This window comes from Dama dama, chromosome 19, assembly GCF_033118175.1.
Source record: "Dama dama isolate Ldn47 chromosome 19, ASM3311817v1, whole genome shotgun sequence".
Taxonomy (NCBI): domain Eukaryota; kingdom Metazoa; phylum Chordata; class Mammalia; order Artiodactyla; family Cervidae; genus Dama; species Dama dama.
Genome location: NC_083699.1, coordinates 70073286 through 70093910, shown reverse-complemented (window position 1 = coordinate 70093910; position 20625 = coordinate 70073286). Strand labels below are relative to the sequence as shown.

Here is a 20625-nt window from a genome sequence, read left to right as displayed (position 1 = left end):
TATAAACCACTTAAAATCATGAAGACTTGTGTGGCAGTCAGGTGGTTAAGAATCCACCGGCCAATGCAGGGGGCACAGGTTGGATTCCTGGTCCAGGAAAATCCCAAATGCTGAAGGAGGCCTGCTAACTATTATACTGGCTATCTTTTGGACACTCATCCACGAGGAAAGATGAGGATGATTACAAATAAAAATAGCTCATATTACTGAGCACCTACTTTCTGCCCTGCCTTGATCTTAAATTTATTAATACACTTAATTCTAAACAGTCAGGTGACATTATTATTTTGTCTAAGAGCACCTAAGAACACAGAAGTTAGATTCCTTGCTCAAAATCTTATAGCAAAACAAAGATTCAAACCCAAGCCCTCGGGGTCCTAAGCCTAAACTCTTAATCACTCAGTTCTATTTTTCTCAATAATTAACAGATTCATTCATAATGGTCATTTTTCAACATGATCATTTTTGTCCTAAAGTATTTTGATCCTCTTAAAGTTAACAGTGCCAGGCATTGGGCTTTTCTTCTGCTTGCCTTTCAGAGCAAAGACACAGACCCATTCAGTGCTTTAGTATAATGCTATCTAAATTCCAAAAAAAAACCTATCTTAATTATTTTAACAAAAGACAACACTTCATGTAGAAATGAGAATGGTCTCCTTGCTCATTTACTGAGTGACTGCCTTGCCCATCTGTTGGCATCACCAGCTCTGGGCCTTCAGCCATAATGTGGTTACCCAAGAGCACAGAGATGATGTCTTTTCTTCTAGATGGTTTTCCAAAATGCCCCCAGCGTCTGACACCTTCTGTCAGGCTAGACTTCTTCTCCAACATACCCATGTTGCAAATTTCTCAAATACTTCATGGATTGCATGCATGACGAAAAACAGGAGCTTTGATCACAGATCACACCCCAGCAAAAAATGTTTATTCTAAACCTCAGCTAGAACACTGTTGAGAACAAAACCGTATGAAGGGTTTCCTCTCACAATGTTAACCAAATAGAGGTGTATGGAAAAAAGCAGTTTCAGAAACTGGGCTGAAAGCCTGGGCCCCATGACTAGACTGGACTGGAACCAGTTTACATGAAGGATTATATTCAATATAAGCTTTGGAGAATGTCTGGACAGTCCTGCCATGGCTTTGGCTGTCAGCACCTTAACCCTTTCTCCATGTTCGAAGACACTGCCTATCTTCATAGCCTATCACCATCAAAGGTGAAAATGCCCCCACCCCACCTGCTCCAACATCTGGAGGGGAAGGCTGGCCACGTGACCTCTGGTGGCCAATCAGACACTCTGGCTGGGTTTTGCCCCTGGATTGAAGGACCCAACTTTATCTTCTATCACCACACTTATCACTCCATTTATGAGCTCATGTGTTGTATTTCCCCAACTGAATGTAAGTTTCCATGAGGACAGTCAATTTTGTTCACTGATCTATTCCTAGTACTGAACATAATTCCTGGCTCATAAAAAGAATGTGATACATTTCTTGAGCAAATGAATAAATGAATGGATAGACAGAATAAGTGGATCCGTGTGTGAAGGAAGGTGAACTTCCCATTCCCTTTCCCACAGGATCATGCATGATAAGGAACACACTCCTTCAGCCAACTGTTATCAGTGAGAGAAGAACACAGGGGGAAAAACAAGATCGTGTTACTGCTTTGTGGAAGGGGGCATTCACTCCTTCCGCTTTGTACCTTCTTCTCCTGAGCAGAGCTCTACACACTCTGGCCCCTGGTGGTGCATTACCAAAAGGATATTTTCAAAAGGGTGGAGTATCACCATTTTGAGAACTGCAACTGCCAAAACTGCCAAGGAGAAGAAAATATCACAAAATGATGCAAACATACCAGATAAGAGGCCACTGCCAGTCACCTTGGAGGACAAGGAGAAGTGTTTAAAAAACAGTGTTAGGCTAAAAAAAAAGCCCTGATTTTTTTTAACTTAAATTTATTTATTTATAAGTGGAGGATAATTGCTTTACCATATTATATTGGTTTCTGCCATATATCAACATGAATCAGTCATAGATACACATATGCCCCAATATTTTTAAAAGGAAGAGGATTTATAGACTATACCACAATATTTAATATCAACCCCTTAAAAAATCTACAACAGATTAACAGCTATCATGAAATCTGCATATTTTAATGAATATACCTCTCCACCCCACCTATATTTCACTCTCCATGCAGAATATGCCCAGCTGCCTCCACAATTACCTTATGACATGTTTTCTAGAGCAATCACCATCACAGATGTCCTTCACTTGATAAACCCCAACTTATGTATGTGCATTAGAAATTATAATATCCAGAGCTAGGGGTAGTCTTCCAGAAATTATGAGAATTCAATCTCATTACTCACCCTTTCAGTATCAATAGATGTCTATCAAAGTAGCCCATGATTTCATTTTTCTTTTAGCAGCTTCTTCATACTGCATATTGGAATGGCTCCTAAGTTGATCACTCCACACTCTTCAGATTTCATAAGAAGATGAAGAGTTGAACTCAGTGACAAACTTAGGATATTCACCTAGTTCCCCTTCTGCTCCACATTCTTATAAAGGACTGAAGAGATGATTTTTAAAATACTGGACCATAAGAAGGGTGAAAAACAATAAGCAGTACCCAACATTAACTAGAAATTTTGAGACAAAAAGGCAGAAAGACAAAAACCAGACAGGATCAATTTGTTGGAGGAAAAAACAACCAAACACCTGTGAAGAAGAAGTCTTCTACAGAGAGGGGTGATTACACTGTCCTCCAAGCTCCAAGGCAATGGATCCAAAAAGCAAGAGGGGCAAATCCAGCAAAAAATGATGGAAGGTCAATTAGGTCACTGCATTTGGAACAGCCACATCTCTCAGCTCTTCACTCTTTCCCTCTTGAACTGAGTGGTGACCAATAGGTTAAAGTGACAGATTGGAGCCCCAGGCTGGAGAGGCATCAGTCACTGGAAGCTACCGCAGAAAGTGGCCAGATGCTCACCAAGGCCATCTTCTTCTTCCTGCACACAGGAAAGCTATATTTGCCAGCTTCCTCTGTAGTTTGCTTGAGACAAGGAGATCAAACCAGTCAATCCTAAAGGAAATCAACCCTGAATATTCATTGGAAGGACTGAGGCTGAAGCTCCAATACTTTGGCCACCTGATGCGAAGAGCCAACTCGTTGGAAAAGACCCTGATGCCAGGAAAGATTGAAGGTAAAAGGAGAAGGGGGAGGCAGGGGATGAGATGGTTAGATAGCATCACTGACTCAATGGACAAGAATTTGAGCAAACTCCAAGAGATAGTGAAGGACAGGGGAGTGTGGTATGCTGCAGTCCAAGGGGTCGCAAAGAGTCAGACATAACTTAGCGACTGAACAACATGTAACTACTTTCTAGCCAATGGTGGTCAATGAAATGTACCCTTTCCAGGCCTGGTTATGAAAGTGCTGTACAATTATCCTTGGTCTTTCTTCTCTGAAAGTAAAGGATCAAAGGAAGACCTCTGAGGGGGCCCCAGAAGACGACAGTGCCCCAAGATGGAAATAGTCAGGATCCTGAATTCAAGAGAGAGAGAAACCAACCTTTATTGAGCTACTAAGATCTGTGGGTTATTTCTTAAAGTTACCATGAGTCCCCCGACTAATCTTATAGCCCAGGAAACCCTGAAAGGATATGGAAGAGCTACAACAAAAAAATAACTGCACACTAGCATCTCCATCAGGGTGTTTCCAGGAAATGGACAGCTTATTCAAGAAGTTTATCAATGAGATACAAATAGACTATCTCAAGAGGTAAAGACAGGGCTGAAGGAAATCATCCAGGGATGATGAAGCTCTCAGGCGTCTCAGTGGAGAACATGACCTTCCCCAGGGCTGAAGGGGGAGAGATGGAGCACTTACCAGAAGAGCCGAATCTTTAGGGGAGAAGGGTCCCTCAGGGGAGGACTTCAGATTCTAAGCAGAAACACCACCTCTGCCAAAACCAGGACGACAGAGGGAGGGTGAGAGAGAAGAGGAGATCAAGATCTTTCCTCCTGTCCTCTAGACCCAGCTGAGTGTCCCTTTGGCTGCGCCAACCAAGAGGCAGTGGGCAAGGGAGCCCAGTGATGCAGGGATCAGCCTCCCAGGGCCCATAGTGAGGCTGATTAGGACGGAGCGTGGATTTGGGAGACAAACAGAGAAGACTGAACACCTTCCCAGCAGCCCATTCTACCAATCCCCAGGTGCCAGGGATGGGCACCTGTGATCAGAAAGAGCATCCACAGAGAGGCAAACTAAATGAAGATGAGCCAATAACAAAGAATCAAAGATTTAAGGAAAGAGGAGCACAAAAGCAGAAGAAAGGAGGCAACAGAGTCTAAGGAGCAAATAGAAGAGGATTAACACATTTTATCTTGTGAAAATCCAAGAATTGGCTATTGCGAAGCCCAGATGGCACAGTGGTAAAGAGTCTGCCTGCCAAGCAGGAGACTCAGGTTTGATCCCTGGGTCTGGAAGATGCCCTGGAGAAGGAAATGGCAACACAGTACAGTATTCTTGCCTGGGAAATCCTATGGTCAGAGGAATCTGGCAGTCTACAGTCCATGGGATCACAAAGAGTCGGACACCACTTAGTGACTAAACAGAAGCAGCATCATATCTATAAATTAAGAATCAGCTACTATACAAGAAAATTTTTAAAATTTTAAGAATTGACTCAAAAAACAAAATATTCACTGAATATATGGAGTTGGAGAAAGTTCACAGTAACTTGTTGACCTGGAAAAATTCAGCCAAGGGATTATTTAAGACTATATCACCAAAAGGGGAAAATGGAAAATACATGTATTTTAAAGAGTATGAAGTGCCAATTCCATCTAATGAAAATTCTAGAAATAGAGAAAAGAAAAAATTCTAGGAATGGAAAAGAACAAATAATGAAGACAAAAAAAAAAAAAAAAAAATTCCCAGGGCTGAAGAAACATGAATTAAAGCTATTCATCAATTTCTACAAGACCTACTCTTTTTTTTACTCTACTGTTGTACAATTCAGAAGTTCAAAGATAAAAAGGAAATCCTAAGTGCTTCTTGAGAGAATAAAATAGGTTACTTAAAATTAATGAGTTTCTGAGCAGCATCAAATTTCTCCTTGACAAGACCTAATGCTTAAAAGATAATACAGTAATACCTTAAAAGTTCTGAGGGGCAATTACTTTGAATGTAGAATCTGATTCCTACCCAAATTTACTTTGAAAAGGGAAAACAAAGGCATTATCACAGACATTCAAAGATTCACACACAGGCCTTCTCTAATAGATTTAACCAAGCAGGAAAGAGAAATTAATTCAAATAGAGGAAAATGTGGGACCCATGAATCAACAGAAAACAGATAAACTAGTTAAAACATAGTCTGCTTAGAGATATCTTTAAAAATTTTTGGAGATGGGAGGGAGGTTCAAAAGGGAGGGGATATATGTATACCCAAGGCTGATTCACGTTGAGATTTGACAGAAAACAACAAAATTTTGTAAAGCAATTATCCTTCAATAAAAAATTAATTAAAATAAAATTTTGACTATAATCTGCAACTTAAAAATCCCAGAAGACCTCAACATGGGAGACGGCATGGTTGGGAAGTAGAGGGAATTTAGTGAAAATAATCCTAAACTTCTAGATTTGTTTGAAATGTGAAACAGAAATATTGTAGATAACGAATTTCAAATAATTAATTTGGAATTAATATTTCAAATATGAATTAACCTAACAACGGGGCTTCCCTGGTGGCTCAGTAAAGAATCTGCTTTACCAAGAGGCTGCAGTCAGCACTGGTGCAAAGCAGTTCTGTGGTCCAGCTGCACGGATGGCAAAAGTTTCTTTCTAGGGCCCTGGATTCTCTGGTGGATGTTGGCTGCACCCTCTGGACTATTGCCTCTTCCTGTAACATCCTTAGTTTTCCATAAGAACACTTAGTTGGTGATTCTGTAACCTTCTCAGCCTACTTCCTACCCATAAAAGTTGGAGCTCTATTTCTTTCTTTCAACTCAATCTTGTGGTGCTTCCAGTCAATAAGGGCTTCCCTGGTGGCTCAGTAAAGAATCTGCCCACAGTACAGGAGACACACGTTCAACCACTGAGTCAGGGAGATACTCCGGAGAAGGAAATGGCAATCCACTCCAGTATTCTTGCCTGGAGAATCCCATGGACAGATGGGCCTGCCTGCCCGCTACAGTCTATTGGGTCACAAAAGAGTGAGCATGGCTCAGCGACTAAGCAACAACAACAAAAATGGGAAAGGGGGCCTAACTCTAGATATGAGATTTTATTAAATAAAAGAAAATAATACTATGTAAAATTTTTTACAATCTATAGGACATGATTTTCTATAAAAATATGAATCAATAAAAATTTATCCAAAAAGAGGTAGAAAATGTGAGTAGCTGAACACCTATATAAAGATTTAAAGAGCAGTCAAACTTGAACCCTTAAAAAAAAAAAATAGATGGCACCAAGACCAAATATTTCCTAGGGATTTCTGTTCCTTGAAGAAAGTGGTAATCCTTAAATTATACATTTATCTGAAAGTACACAATAGTAAAGAGAATCCAGACTCATTCTGCACAGTTAACATCACTTTGATTCCAAAACCAGAAGACAAGGTGAAAAAAGAAGCCATAGGTCAAAGTTACCTATGAATGTATGAACATAGATATAAAATACTAAAAAATATATTAGCAAATAAAATTCAGAATATATTATTATTTTTAATTATAGCCAAACAGAATCCACCTAGAAAATGCAAGAATAGGTCAATATTAGGAAAGTTATGATGTTGTTGGTTAGTCACTAAGTCATGCTCATTCTTTTGTGACCCAGTAGACTGTAACTGGCAGGCAGGTCCCTCTGTCCATGGGATTTCCCAGGACAATATTAGGACAGTTATGATGTCATTGGGCTTCCCTGATATCTCAGTTGGTAAAGAATTGGCCTGCAATGCAGGAGACCCTGGTTCGATTCCTGGGTTGGGAAGATACCCTAGAGAAGGGATACGTTACCCACTCCAGTATTCTTGGGCTTCCCTTGTGGCTCAGCTGGTAAAGAATCTGCCTGCAATGCAGGAGACTTGGGTTCGATCCCTGAGCTAGGAAGATCACCTGGAGAAGGGAAAGGCTACCCACTCCAGTATTCTGGTCTAGAGAATTCATTCATGGACTATATAGCCCATGGGGTCACAAAGAGTCGAACATGACTGAGCAACTTTCACTTTGGAGGATTGAGACCCAAGTATTAATGTGGGTTGCAGTCACAATAATAATAAATAATAAGGGCTTATAGGGGTGAGGGCCAGGATAAAAAATCTCTATTGCAAAACGTAATGATATTTTTTGGAGAAGAAAATGGCAACCCACTCCAGTATTCCTGCCTAGAAAATTCCATGGACTGAGGAGCCTGGTAGGCTACAGTCCATGGGGTTGCAAAGAGTTGGACATGACTGAGTGACTTCACTTTCACTTTCTTTAATGATATTTTTAATAAGGTAAATGCAGTCTTTATAGATGGAAGGATAAAAATTATAAAGATGTTACTTCTCCCCAAATTAATCTGTAAATTCAATACAATCGAATAATGTCCAACATAACTTTTTATGGAATTGGCAAGATGATTTTCAAGTTCATCATAAAGAGAAACTATTAGAACTTTGTTTTGAAAAGATCAAAGGGAACTATTAAATATCAAAACAGACTTCAAATCTGAGTTAATGAAAAGAGTGTGTTATTGGTACAGGAATAGAGAAATAAATCAATAAAATAACAGAGTCCAGAAACAGAAACAACCCAATGGGGAAAATATGGATAAACAAATAAGTGGTGTGGAGACAATTAGGTATTTATTAAGAAAAATTAAGCTAGACTTCCCTTCTATACAGAATATTCCCAAACAAAGCCCAGATGGGTTGAAAAGCTAAGCATCTTTTTAAAAAACTATAAATATTAGGCAAAAATACAGAGAATTTATAACCTTGGATAAAGTCATTTTTAACCAAGACAAAACCAGAATTTCCAAAAACAAAAATCCAAAGATTTGCTATCATGAACATTTAATGCATTCATAAGAAAAGATTCCTTTTAAAATTAAAATACAAGAAACAAACTTGGAGAAAATCTTTACAACAATTAATGAAGGTAATATCTAGACTCTTTAAAGAACTCATACAAGTCCAAAAGAAAAAAAGTTATAAAAAGAAAACAGGAAAGGATATAAACCAGAAATTCCAAACAATATAAAGGTACAAGTGTCCAAAAGCAAATGAAATGCTCTGATAATCTGGAAATTGCTAATTAAAACAAGAATAATGCTTTATTCCCCTATCAGCATGACAAAAACTTAATAGACTAATAAAAGCAGTGTTCCTAAGGGTGGAATATGGGGGAAATTGGCTTTTTCATACATTCTTGGTAAAAGGACAAACTGATAAAGCTTTTCTGGTAATAATTTCAGAAATCACAATCATTATCTTTGATCCAAGAATTCCTAAAGAAACACTCACAGATGTGTTTTATATATATATATATATAAAGATATCTGATGCAATATTGCGTGAAAGAGCAAAAAAAAAAGTTAGAAACATTTATGTAGGAAGCAGTTTAATAAATCACAACCACCAACTGAAAACCATGGGCTTTTATACATAACAGAGAGTGATGTGAAAAAATGTCATAGAATATTTATACAGTACTATCACTTTTTTTATGAAAATGTGTATAAATCTATGCTGGTAGAAAACCTACAGAGAACAAACTGAAAACATGGTTGTGTCCCCTCACTTTGGCCATCACAACACACCATACCCAACTGCATTTATTTGTTTTCATGTCTATCTCCTCCCTACGCTATCACAGTCTTATTTCTTTTTCTCTCCACAGAGAGCACTCTGTAGGCATTTGTTAAATGGCTGCATGGATGTCTTACCTCAGCCCTGTCCTACTCAGCATTTTAGAGGTTAAAAGGATCATATAATCCAATATGTCTCAGTTTCTATCCCAATACTGCCATTTACTACTTGTATGACCTTGGGCATGTTACTGTATCATTGAGCCCCCCTTTTCTCATCCATCAGAAGGAGAAATAATGCCTATGGCATTGCACTGTTAGGAGGACTGAGTAAGAAAATACACGAAAAGTCAGTAGCGCAGTGCCTGGTGCTGTTCTTACTGCTGTGAATCAACTTGCTCCAAACTTAGCAGTTTAAAACAACAACAATTCACTGTGCCCATGAACCTCATCTTGAGCAGGGCTCAGGAGGGAGAGTTCATCCTTGCCCCTCCTGGAAAGAGCCAGGGCCACTCTCCTGGGGCTGATCCATCACTTCCAAGGTGACTTGCCCTTAGCTGGCAACTGTTCTGGCTGTTGGTTCCTCCCCCAGTAAATCATCTCAGCAGAGCAGCTTGAGTCTCCTCCCAATATGGTGGCTGGATTCCAAGAATAAGGATCTCAAGAAACAGGAGGTAGAAGCAGCCCACGTCTTCAGGCCTAGGCCCAAAAACTGGCACAATGTCACTTCCTCATATTTGTTGGTCAAGCAGTTACAGGGCCCAGATGCAAGCTGTATTACATGCAAAATACACACACTGGGAGCAAGACCAACCAAAGTCTCATTACTATAAGTCAAGTCCAAGTGTAAGAGAAGCTCCTTATTGTGGCTCTTCCTAAAGAACTCACTGAGAGGCAGAAGATTTAAGCCCAAAACCTGAGAACACCAGAAAACTCCTGACTACATGGAATATTAAGTAATAAGGGACCATCCAAAAGCCTCCACACCTACACTGAAACCAACCACCACCCAAGAGCCAATAAGTTCCAAAGCAAGACATACCATGCAAATTCTCCAGCAACGCAGGAACATAGCCCTAAGCGTCAACATACAGGCTGCCCAAAGTCACACCTAACACATAGACCCATCTCAAAGCTCATTACTGGACACTCCATTGCACTCCAGAGAGAAGAAATCCAGTTCCACGCATCAGAACACCGATGCAAGCTTCCCTAACCAAGAAACCTTGACAAGCCAATCGTCCAACCCCACCCACTGGGTGAAACCTCCGCATTAAAAAGGAACCACAGACCACCAGAATACAGAAAGCCCACTCCAGACACAGCAATCTAAACAAGATGAAAAGGCAGAGAAATACCCAGCAGGTAAAGGAACATGAAAAATGCCCACCAAGTCAAACTAAAGAACTCACTGAGGGTTGCTCATGACCATCTGAATGCAATGAACTATGGCATCTGGTCCCATCACTTCATGGCAAATAGATGGGGAAAAAATGGAAAGAATGACAGACTTTACTGGCTTGGGCTCCAAAATCACTGCAGATGGTGACTGCAGCCATGAAATTCAAAGACTCTTGCTCCTTGGAAGAAAAGCTATGACAAAACTAGATAGACTATTAAAAAGCAGAGACATTACTTTACCCACAAAGGTCAAAGCTATGGTTTTTCCAGTAGTCATGTATGGATGTGAGAGTTGGACTGTAAAGAAGGCTGAGCACAGAAGAATTGATGCTTTTGAACTGTGGTGTTGAAGAAGACTCTTGAGAATCCCTTGGACAGCAAGGAAATCCAACCAGTCCATCCTAAAGGAAATCAGTCCTGAATACTCATTGGAAGGACTGATACTGAAGCTGAAGTTCCAATACTTTGGCCACCTGATGCAAAGAACTGACTCGTTGGAAAAGACCCTGATTCTGGGAAAGATTGAAGGCAGGAGGAGAAGAGGGTGACAGAGGATGAGATGGTTGGATGGCACCACCGACTCAATGGACATGAGTTTGAGCAAGCTCCAGGAGTTGGTGCTGGACAGGGAGGCCTAGCATGCTGCAGTCCATGGGGTTGCAAAGAGTCAGACACGACTGAGTGAATGAATTGAACTGGACTGACAGAGACTAGTTATTTTCACCCCTACATGCAGACATGTACTCCACACACAATGGTGGGACAAGCACAGAATAACCACAATAGACACTCCTGTTCAAAAAAGGGAGAAACAAGAGGCTGCATCAGCACAATTGCAAAGCAATTCTGTGCTCCAGTGCATGGATGGCTGGAGCCTGGACTCTCTGGTGGATGTTGGCTGCACCCTCTGGACTGTTGTCTCTTCCTGTAACATCCTTTGTTTTCCATAAGAACACTTAGTTGGTAATTCTGTAGCCTTCTCAACCTACTTTATACCCATACAAGTTGGAGCTTTATTTCTGTCTCTTTCGATCCAATCTGGTGGTGCTTCCAGTCAATAAGGACTTCCCTAGTGACTCATTTGGTAAAGAATCTGCCTGCAATGCAAGAGACCTAGGTTCAATCCCTGGGTCAGGAAGGTCCCCTGGAGAAGGGAATGGCAACCCACTCCAGTGTTCTTGCCTGGAGAATCCCATGGACAGAGGAACCTGGTGGGCTATAGTCCATGGGTTCAAGCCAGACATGACTGAGCGACTAACACACATCAGTCAATAAGTGTTACAGTCAATAATTAGAGGTTCTTGCATACATGCTAAACTGCTTCAGTTGTGTTTGACTCTGCGACCTTATGGACTGTAGCCTGCCAGGCTCCTGTATCCACAGGATTCTCCAGGCAAGAATACTGAAATGGGTTACCATGCCCTTCTCCAGGGGATCTTCCCGACTCAGGGATCGAACCCACGTCTCTGTTTCCTGCATTGGCAGGTGGGTTCTTCACAACTAACGCCACCTGGGAAGGCCAGGTGCTCTTACTGTTACTATGATTAATAACATGGATAAAGATACTAAGATGCCTTACCAAGCAGGCAATACTTACAGAATCTTTGCAGGACACAATTAAATAGGTAAAAAGAACAAGATGACATTTAATAAGGGTAAATAAAAGTCCTGTATGTAGACTTTAAAAATCAATTTCATAATTACAGGATGGGGAAGCTTTGGTTTGCTGGCATGCCTGTCTCCCCAGCTAAGCTGTAAGCCTTTTGTGAGAGAAAATTGAGGGGATTTAGTTGACAGCAAGCTCACAATGAAACAAAAGCACGAAGAGACACACACTGTAAGTGGCATTCTGACAATGCAGCTTATGATCAGGATGGTGAGGGAAGTAAAACCACATCACAGGAGTAACTATTGAGCAAAGCAATGACTTCACCTGGAGAAGAAACAGCCTCAGGGAAGTAAGACCAACCTGGGGGCAGGGGAGCCAACTTCATAGCCTGAAAGTCTGTCATGTAAAAGAAGAGATGGACTTGGCTCCAGAGGACAGAGTTAGCATGGATGGGGTGGTACCTCCAGGAAAGCTGACTCCCATAAGAGAAGCACCGGAGCCGTTGCTCTCAACCTCGGAGGGTTACTGGCATCACGTCAAGAGTTTTAAGTAATACTGATGCCAGGACCCGCCCCCCAGAACAATCCTATCAGAGTCACTAAGAGTGGGCCCCAGGCAGTAAGGATTTTGTCAGTCTTACCAGGAGGTTACATAGTACTGCCATGATGGTATATGTGGGACTGAACCAGCTAAGTGAGGAATTGACTTATCCATCACCGGAGGGGTTCCAACAGGAGTCAATATTGTGATTACAGGAAGATTCTGCATTAAGTGAGGGAGCAAGTGAGCTTAAAAACCCCCTATAGGATCCACAGATTCAAGGGCAGAAAATGAATCAACTGCATCACAGAGAACTCAGAGATTTTTCTTTGCTGAGGAAGCTGTGTGCCAAGGCCCACTTGCTCGGCCCATGGTTTTCCCTCTCTTACCTCCTGGAACAGAGAGCTGTATTCCCTCCTCTCCACAGCAGGGGTCTCTCAGAATAGGCTTCTCGGCCCAAATGTGCAGTTTGAGTCAGGGAGGAACCTGTCTGGAATGGTTAAGAAAATAGGAAGTTTAGGGGAGAGGGAGAGAGGAAATGAGGCACTTAAGCCCATGACCTGGGTATCTGAAATTCTGTGACCCTATTTCTACAGAGGCCCTCCTACCTACTTGATTTCCACCCACTGAATCCTCAACCCAACTCCAGCTCTTTATTTATTTATTTTTTTTAATTTTTACTGGAGTATAGTTGCTTGACCATGTTGTTGCTCTCTGTTGTCCCACAAAGTGAATCAGCCATACGTATACATACATCCCCTCTTTTCTGGATTTGCTCCCCATTTCGGTCACCAGAGAGCGCTGAGTAGAGTTCCTGGGGCTCTACAGTCCTTTTATACAGCAGTATGTTAGTTGCCCAGTTGTGTTAGTCTGACTCTTTGTGACCCCATGGACTATAGCCCGCCAGACTCCTCTGTCCATGGAATTCTCTAGACAAGAATACTGGAGTGGGTTGCCATTCCCTTTCCCCAGGGGATCTTCCCAACCCAGGGATCAAACCCAGGTCTCCCGCGTTGCAGGCAGATTTTTTACCATCTAAGCCACCAGGGAAGCCCTTGGCACAGCAAAGGAAGCTATAAACAAGGTGAAAAGGCAACCCTCAGAATGGGAGAAAATATTTGCAAATGAAGCAACTGAAAAGGGATCTATCTCCAAAATATACAAGCAGCTTAATATCACAAAAACAACCAAATCAAAAAATGGGGCAAAGACCTAAAGAGACATTTTTCCAAAAAAGACATCCAGCTGTTTATATCAAGCTGAACTGTTCTCTTTTTTTGAATTGCGTTTCTTTCCATTTAGATAGCTAGCATTACCTGCCATTTGCTGTTGGCAAAGTCCTCATGAGATAGTTCATACTTATAAATCCGTGTCTGGAGCTTTAGCTACCCAATTCTCTGCCCTTTTCTGAGCTCTCCAGTCTATTTCTAGACCTTTCTATTAATGAAGTGCACTAGGGCATTAAAACATTCCAGCTCTTACCAGCAGCCTGGAAAGAGAAATAACCATTCTGATCATCAGATGATCCACTTCTGCCAAAATTGTATTTCACAAGCAGAATCCTTCCACGTCACGACTCCCGCCTTGAAAGAAGACACCAGTGCAACCCTGCAGCCCACACACCAAGAGCAGATACCTAGCATGTCTCAGAAGGATATCTTCTTCTTCCACAAGAACTTGTTTAATTGTTTTTCTATTTTCAAACATGGGGATCCCTGACATTGAGCATGGACCAGGACAGGTGGCCAAAAAGAAAAATTTTCTTGTAATTTGAACACAGATGTGGGGGGCGGGGGGTGGTGTTCTAAATCACAGCACTGTCTTCTGAAGGCCAAGTGCATATTATAAAACTTTCCCGGTTCATTTCAAGCAACTGTTGAGCTCATCAATGCTTTATTTGTGAAAGCAAATGCCTAGCCTTACAAAACATCTATTCAAACTACCATGACTCAGAATTCTGGGACTTTCCTGCCTGTCTGGGAATTATGCTTATGATACAAATGTCGAGTTAATAAAAGCCCGCCTTCCACGCGTCAAAGACCTTTGCAATCTTAAAGAAAGAGGAAGGAAAAAAAAAAGTTGCACTGGCAGCCCTTCTATTGCTATGTAAATGACATTTGTGAGGTTTCATTGTACTTAGAAATAATCAGGATTTTTAGGTCAGTGAAACTACTCTGCGCACTGCACTGGTGGATACATGTCATGATACACTTGTCCAAGCCCAGAGAAGGAGTAGCACCAAGAGTGAACCCTGATGTAAACTATGGACTCTAGGTGACGTTGACGTGTCATTGTAGGTTCGTCAACTGTAACAAATGTACCCCTTTGGCCAGGGCTATTGGTAATGGGGAGGTCACGCTTGTGTGGAGGTAAGGCAGTGTTTGAGACATCTCTGAAACTTCTGCTCAATTTTATTATAAACCTAAAATCTCCTCTAAAAAGTAAAGTCTATTAAGAGACATCCACGTAGAAAGCAAATGTATGGACACCAAGAGGGGAGGGGTGAGTGGGATGAATCGGGAGATGGGGATTGACATATACACTAGTGTTACAATGCATAAGGGCTTCCCAGGAGGTGCTAGTGGTCAAGAGTCCACCTGCTAATGCAGGAGACACAAGAGATGAGGGTTCAACCCCTGGGTCAGGAAGATCCCCTGGAAAAGGAAATGGTGCTAGACTCCAGTATTCTTGGCTGGAAAATTCTGCAGACAAGAGGAGTCTGGAGGACTACAGTCCATGGGGCTACAAAGAGCGACTGAGCATGCTATGCATAAAATAGATAATTAAAGAGAACCTACTGTACAGCACAGGAAACTCTACTCAATGCTCTGTGGTGACCGAAATGAAAAGAAAATCCAAAAAAGAGGAGATATATATAAAAACATAGCTGATTCACTTTGGTGTACAGTAGGAACTAGGCTTCCCAGGTAGTGCTAAGGGTAAAGAAGATGCCTGCCAATGCAAGAGACAAGAGAGACATGGGTTCGATCCCTGGGTCAGGAAGATCCCCTTGAGAAGGGAATGGCAATCCACTCCAGTATTCTTGCCTGGAGAATCCCACGGACAGAGGAGCCTGGCAGGCTGCAGTCCATGGGGGTCACACAGAGTCAGACACAACTAAAGCGACTTAGCTCACACACACAGTAGAAGCTAACACAACATTGTAAAACAACTATGGTGCAAAAAAAAAAAATTTTTTTAATCAAAAGTAAAGTCTATTTTTAAAAAATTAACAATCCTGTTGGAAGAAGGTCTTCCTTAGTGCTCTCATGGACTCTGGATGAATTTTGCAAGAATGCTTCCTCTTGAAACACAAGAAAGTATGGCTACATCGAGAAGGTTGCCTTAGGAAGCTGGAGTTTTGGGGGTAGATTGTTATCCTTTGAGATGTCTGTACCTGCCTCCCAAGCTGGAAATCTCCTCCCCCTCCTCCCTGTCATGCTGAACTCCAACATTTCAACACGTTGAAATGTCTTCTTCTTGGGGAACCCATCCCTCCTTCCTTCTCTCCCTCATCATCCCACCTGAAATAGCCCCCATTTCTTGGCATCACACCAGCCTGTCCTTCCATCACTGCACCCCAGCTTTTATCCAGTGTGTCCTAGTGCTTTTCTCTCTCCCTCAAATTAAACTTTGCCCAGTGCTGAGAAAGGTGTAATATTCTGTAATATTTATCAAGAACCAACAAACCGCTAGAGAGAGGTGTCGGCCTCCATTACCAGGACCTTGACCAGTTGATACAGAGGAAGTCAGATCTCCGTGTTAAATCACCAAAGGTGAATCACCAAAGTCCAGCACTCCCCTCCACACTTTTCTGACTCACCAGGTCATCCACAGCATAGATCTATTTGGGGGTTGGCAGGGCTTCCTAGGTGGCTTAGACGGTAAACAATCTGCCTGCTTTGCAGAAGACCCAGGTTCAATCCCTGGGTCAGGAAGATCCTCTGGAGAAGAACATGGCATCCCACTCTAGTATTCTTGCCTGGAGAACCCCATGGACAGAGGAGCCTGGTGGGCTACAGTCCATGGGGTCGAAAAGAGTCAGAGAGGACTAAACGACTAACACTTTCACTTTCAGGAGTTCTAAGAGGACTGAGGGAGGGCAAAGAAGAAAGGATGGGGGGAATCATTCAGAAGCTAAGAAACCACACTGTCCCTTGGTTAAGATCCATAGACTCCACTCTGAAAAGGACATCACAGCCTGAGATATTCATGAATATTGCAAATATCACACTCCCTTAGGATAATGGCTTAAAAACACAATGAGGCAATTTATAAGCTCACAAGTTTCCCAAGCAATCAGTAGGAAATTTACTTGGAGTTTCCATGATTTGTTTGCCAACTCCCAAGAATACACACACATAAGAGCAGCAGCTTCATCCAGACCTTCTAACGCTCTCGGGTCTTAACCTAATTAGACGAAACTTGCTAAGTCCCCTTAGTGAGATGGGAGTCACCTCTAACATGCTTTTTCCCAACACTCATTTTCTGTGTCACCTCCCTTCCCACCTTCTACTCCTCAACACCAAGCTACCAAAAAGTGTTCAGTGGTCACAGCCATGGTGGAGGAGCCAGGAGATACATACATATTCCTGGAAGATTTATTTGGTTTCATCCGTTCGGTCATTCAGACCAAACACAGGGGAGAAAAGTCAGCAAGTGCAAGGGAAAAAGTTTCTTTGATCTTCAGTCTGGACACAAAACATATTGACATGAAGCCATGAGAAGCCAGAAATGCCAAATGAGAAACCACAGCTTGACTCTCAGAATTAAACATCATTATCAAGTTTTTGCAGGTCCCTTATGGCCCCTAAAAGCTCCATTTCAAAACAAACCAAAACTATGGCTGGAGCTGAAGAGGCTCTCATAATAGGTGAGCCCATGGCCTGGGTGAGAGTCTACGTCTTTCTCCGCTCCCCTTGCTCAAAGGCATTAACACCTAAAATCTTCACCCCCAATATAACTCAGTGCGGCCACTATTTTTATCTTGGCAGCCTCTGGGAAACTTTCGCCAAAGTTCTGGGCTCTTTCAGTCAACATGACCAATTCCACATCCTTTTATTAATTACTAACCATTTCCCCTTGTAGTCCTTCCTGAAATCCCTGCTTTGATCTGCCTGACATGTCATATGGTGAGCGCGTCTGAGACCAGCCCCTCCCGCGGCTGACTCAGAACTGGCAAGCCTGGCAGACACACACACAAGTAAGGGAGACATTTCCTGAAGATGCTAGAGAAAGGGGAATTCTACCAGGAAATCTACAGCCATACACAGAAAATTCATTTTGTTCATTCCCTCTCTATTGATTGATTGACAGCCTCTTGGTATGTGCTAAAAAAACAAATTTCAGGGGTTATCATAAAAACCCTACATCCTGTCCCTAACTTATTTAGTTCTAGAAAAGACTGTGGTTTCTGAAACCCATCAATTCTGATGAGCTGAATTAGGTTCTTAACCAAGAAGACTCACAGACAGGTCCCCTGACAGCTTCTGTTAACTTTTCCAAAGGCACCTAGGTGTCTTGCAGCTCCTGATCAGGTCAGAATGGCTAGTGTTGCCATGGTCTCTCAATTTGTCCCAACCTCTCCTTTCCTGACTGTGTCCACAAGTCTGTCCTCTGTGTCTGTGAGAGAGTAGCATTGAAACATATACACTACCGTATGTAAAATTAGATAGCCAGTGGAAATTTTCTGTATGATGCAGGGAGCTCAAACCCAGCGCTCTGTGACAGCCTAAAGGGGTAGGATGGGTTGGGGAGGGTGGGAGGGAGTTCAAGAGGGATGGGACATACATATACCTCTGGCTGAGTCATGCTGATATACAGCAGAAGCCAACACAATATTGTAAAGAAATTATCCTCCAGTTAAATATATATATATATATATATATATATATATGGTGGTGGTGGTTTAGTTCAACTCTTGCAACCCCTTGGATTGTAGCCCACCAGGCTTCTCTGTCCATGGGATTCTCCAGGCAAGAATACTGGAGTGGGTTGCCATTTCCTTCTCCAGGGGATCTTCCCAACCCAGGAATCGAACCCAGGTCTCCTGCATTGCAGGCAAATTCTTTACCAACTGAGCTACACAGGAATCCTATATTTATATATATACATATATATATAATAAATAATGTGTATGTATACATTACATATGTATATATATTATATATATACATTACATATGTATGTGTGTATTACATGTGTATACATATATATACATATGTATGTATATACATATACATACATATACATTACATGTGTATGTATACATACATATGTATACATGTGTAATATGTATTACATATTACATATGTAATGTATATACATTACATATGTATATAATGTATATATATATAATAAATAATGTAAATAAGTAATATATACTAATAAATATATATATATATAAATGGCTTGTGATGAGATGCCTAGTCTTGTAACCAGGACATAAGATGTGAGCAGATGGCCGTCCTCCAGCTCCACTATCTTCCATGGACTCCTCTCTATATAAACAGCCTTTCTGATATTTCAAATTGGCCTAATGAGAAGCGGGAAGTATTTCCGAGGGCAACATACAAATCTGTTCTCTCCCCGCAGCCTGACAACAGATGCTTCCAGGGAAGTCTGGGGCAAGCATTGTACTAAATTTAACAAAAATAATTGAATTTTTGGAGCCTACCCCAAGGATTGAAAAGAAAATGGCCATTACCAGCAAGCAGCTGCTCTTACATGAAGCTGAAACTGACCACATGATTAAAAACATTAAATGACCAATGATTTGCCCTTAATGAATATTCAGATCATTTCCATTTAACAAAAAGGTGAATCTTTCTTCTTTGCACAGCTTAAGATGCAGGTAAGCTAAAGCTCATCTTAACTTTCTCTTAGCAACCCCTGCACAGACAAGTCAGTCTTGCCTATTCTACTGCAGTAAAAAATAAAAAAATTTTAAAATGCCACATCGACTGTGCTTCTGCTGAAATTGCTGTCTGAGGCAAAGATCAAAGGGGCCTTTTCCCCTGCAGATTACTCGTCTACCATGCCCTGGCCTCTCAGTGTGGCCTCAGCAGCTCCCTCTCGTCCCGTGCTGCTCTGGAGTTAGCAGTCACCTAGTTCTCCCAGCTATAGGATCTGGCTTGTAATGACAGTAATTGCCAGTCTGTTAACTTACCTCCAATCAAGAAGGAAAATGTCCTTGGGCCACAGTTCTCAGAACCACATGAAGAGATAGGAATGAATTCAATAAAAGAAAATTATGCAGTCCTGTTCACAGAGTGCCACTAAGACCAGCAGGCTTTTTCTTCTTTTTGTTAATAGGAATATTAAACACTGCTGGGCCACAAACTGGAACAAAGGCCTTTTGTCTGTTCCCTCCAGTGTCTGGATCCTTGACTTCCTTTAACCATGGGAAACCCACCCGGAAGCAATTGGTCCTTGAGCATGTCACATCTCTCTAAGTATCGCTGAGCTGGGGAAACCTTTAAGAAGATACCTGCCCAGGGAAGGGACCGCCTGGGTTCTTGTCTGAAATGGAAGATGTTTCATTTCATTTCTTCACTACATTTTCTGTTTAAATTTGATCCTTTTTGTTATTGTAGAAAGACAGGATTGGCATGGCCCAGGCATAGGATTTAAATGATCATTTTTGTCTTGTTTCTTACCCATGAAGCTGATTGGATAATTAGTTTGAATAAATATTAACATGAACTTTTTAAATATCATATCCATTAGCATCTATACAACTTCAGGGTTGTTTTGTATATGCTAGATTATAATGTGATATGATCCGCAGAGATGTGTTTAAAATGAAGGTATCTAATAAAATATATTTCACTCATTAATTTAATCAATTAATTTAATAATTTATTTTTGTGTGTTCCAAAATCACAGTGGACAGTGACTGCAGCCATGAAATTAAAAGATGCTTGCTCCTTGGAAAAAAAGCTATGATGAATCTAGGGAGCATATTAAAAAGCAGAGACATCACCTTGTAGACAAAGGTCTGTATAGCTAAAGCTATGGTTTTTCCAGTAGAGAAATGTTAGAGTTGGACCACAAACAAGGCTGGTGGAGGTGGTTTAGTTGTTAAGTCATGTCAGACTCTTGCAACCCCAGGGACTATAGCCTGCCAGGATCCTCTGTCCATGGGATTCTCCAGGCAAGAATACTGGAGTGGGTTGCCATGCCCTCCTCCAGGTGATCTTCCCAACCCAGGAATCGAACCCAGGTCTCCTGCACTCCAGACAGATTCTTTACCAACTGAGCTACGAGG

The 20625-nt window shown here is 41.6% G+C and overlaps 1 long non-coding RNA gene across 6 annotated transcripts in view; it reads right to left on the bottom strand.

Moving 5' to 3' along the window:
- The window catches only part of LOC133073622 (uncharacterized), a 203495-nt gene extending 189431 nt beyond the window's left edge, over window positions 1-14064 (bottom strand). For 2 of the 6 annotated variants that reach the window (XR_009697022.1, XR_009697021.1), the window contains exons 1-2: window positions 13673-13800; window positions 12746-12846 (exon numbers count right to left, since the gene is read on the bottom strand). This is a non-coding gene — a long non-coding RNA (uncharacterized LOC133073622). Of the gene's footprint in view, window positions 1-12745; window positions 12885-13672; window positions 13804-13838 lie in introns of those variants that run through there. The other 4 variants (XR_009697020.1, XR_009697023.1, XR_009697018.1 and 1 more) reach the window with 4 other exon arrangements.
- Window positions 14065-20625: the final 6561 nt, after the last annotated feature.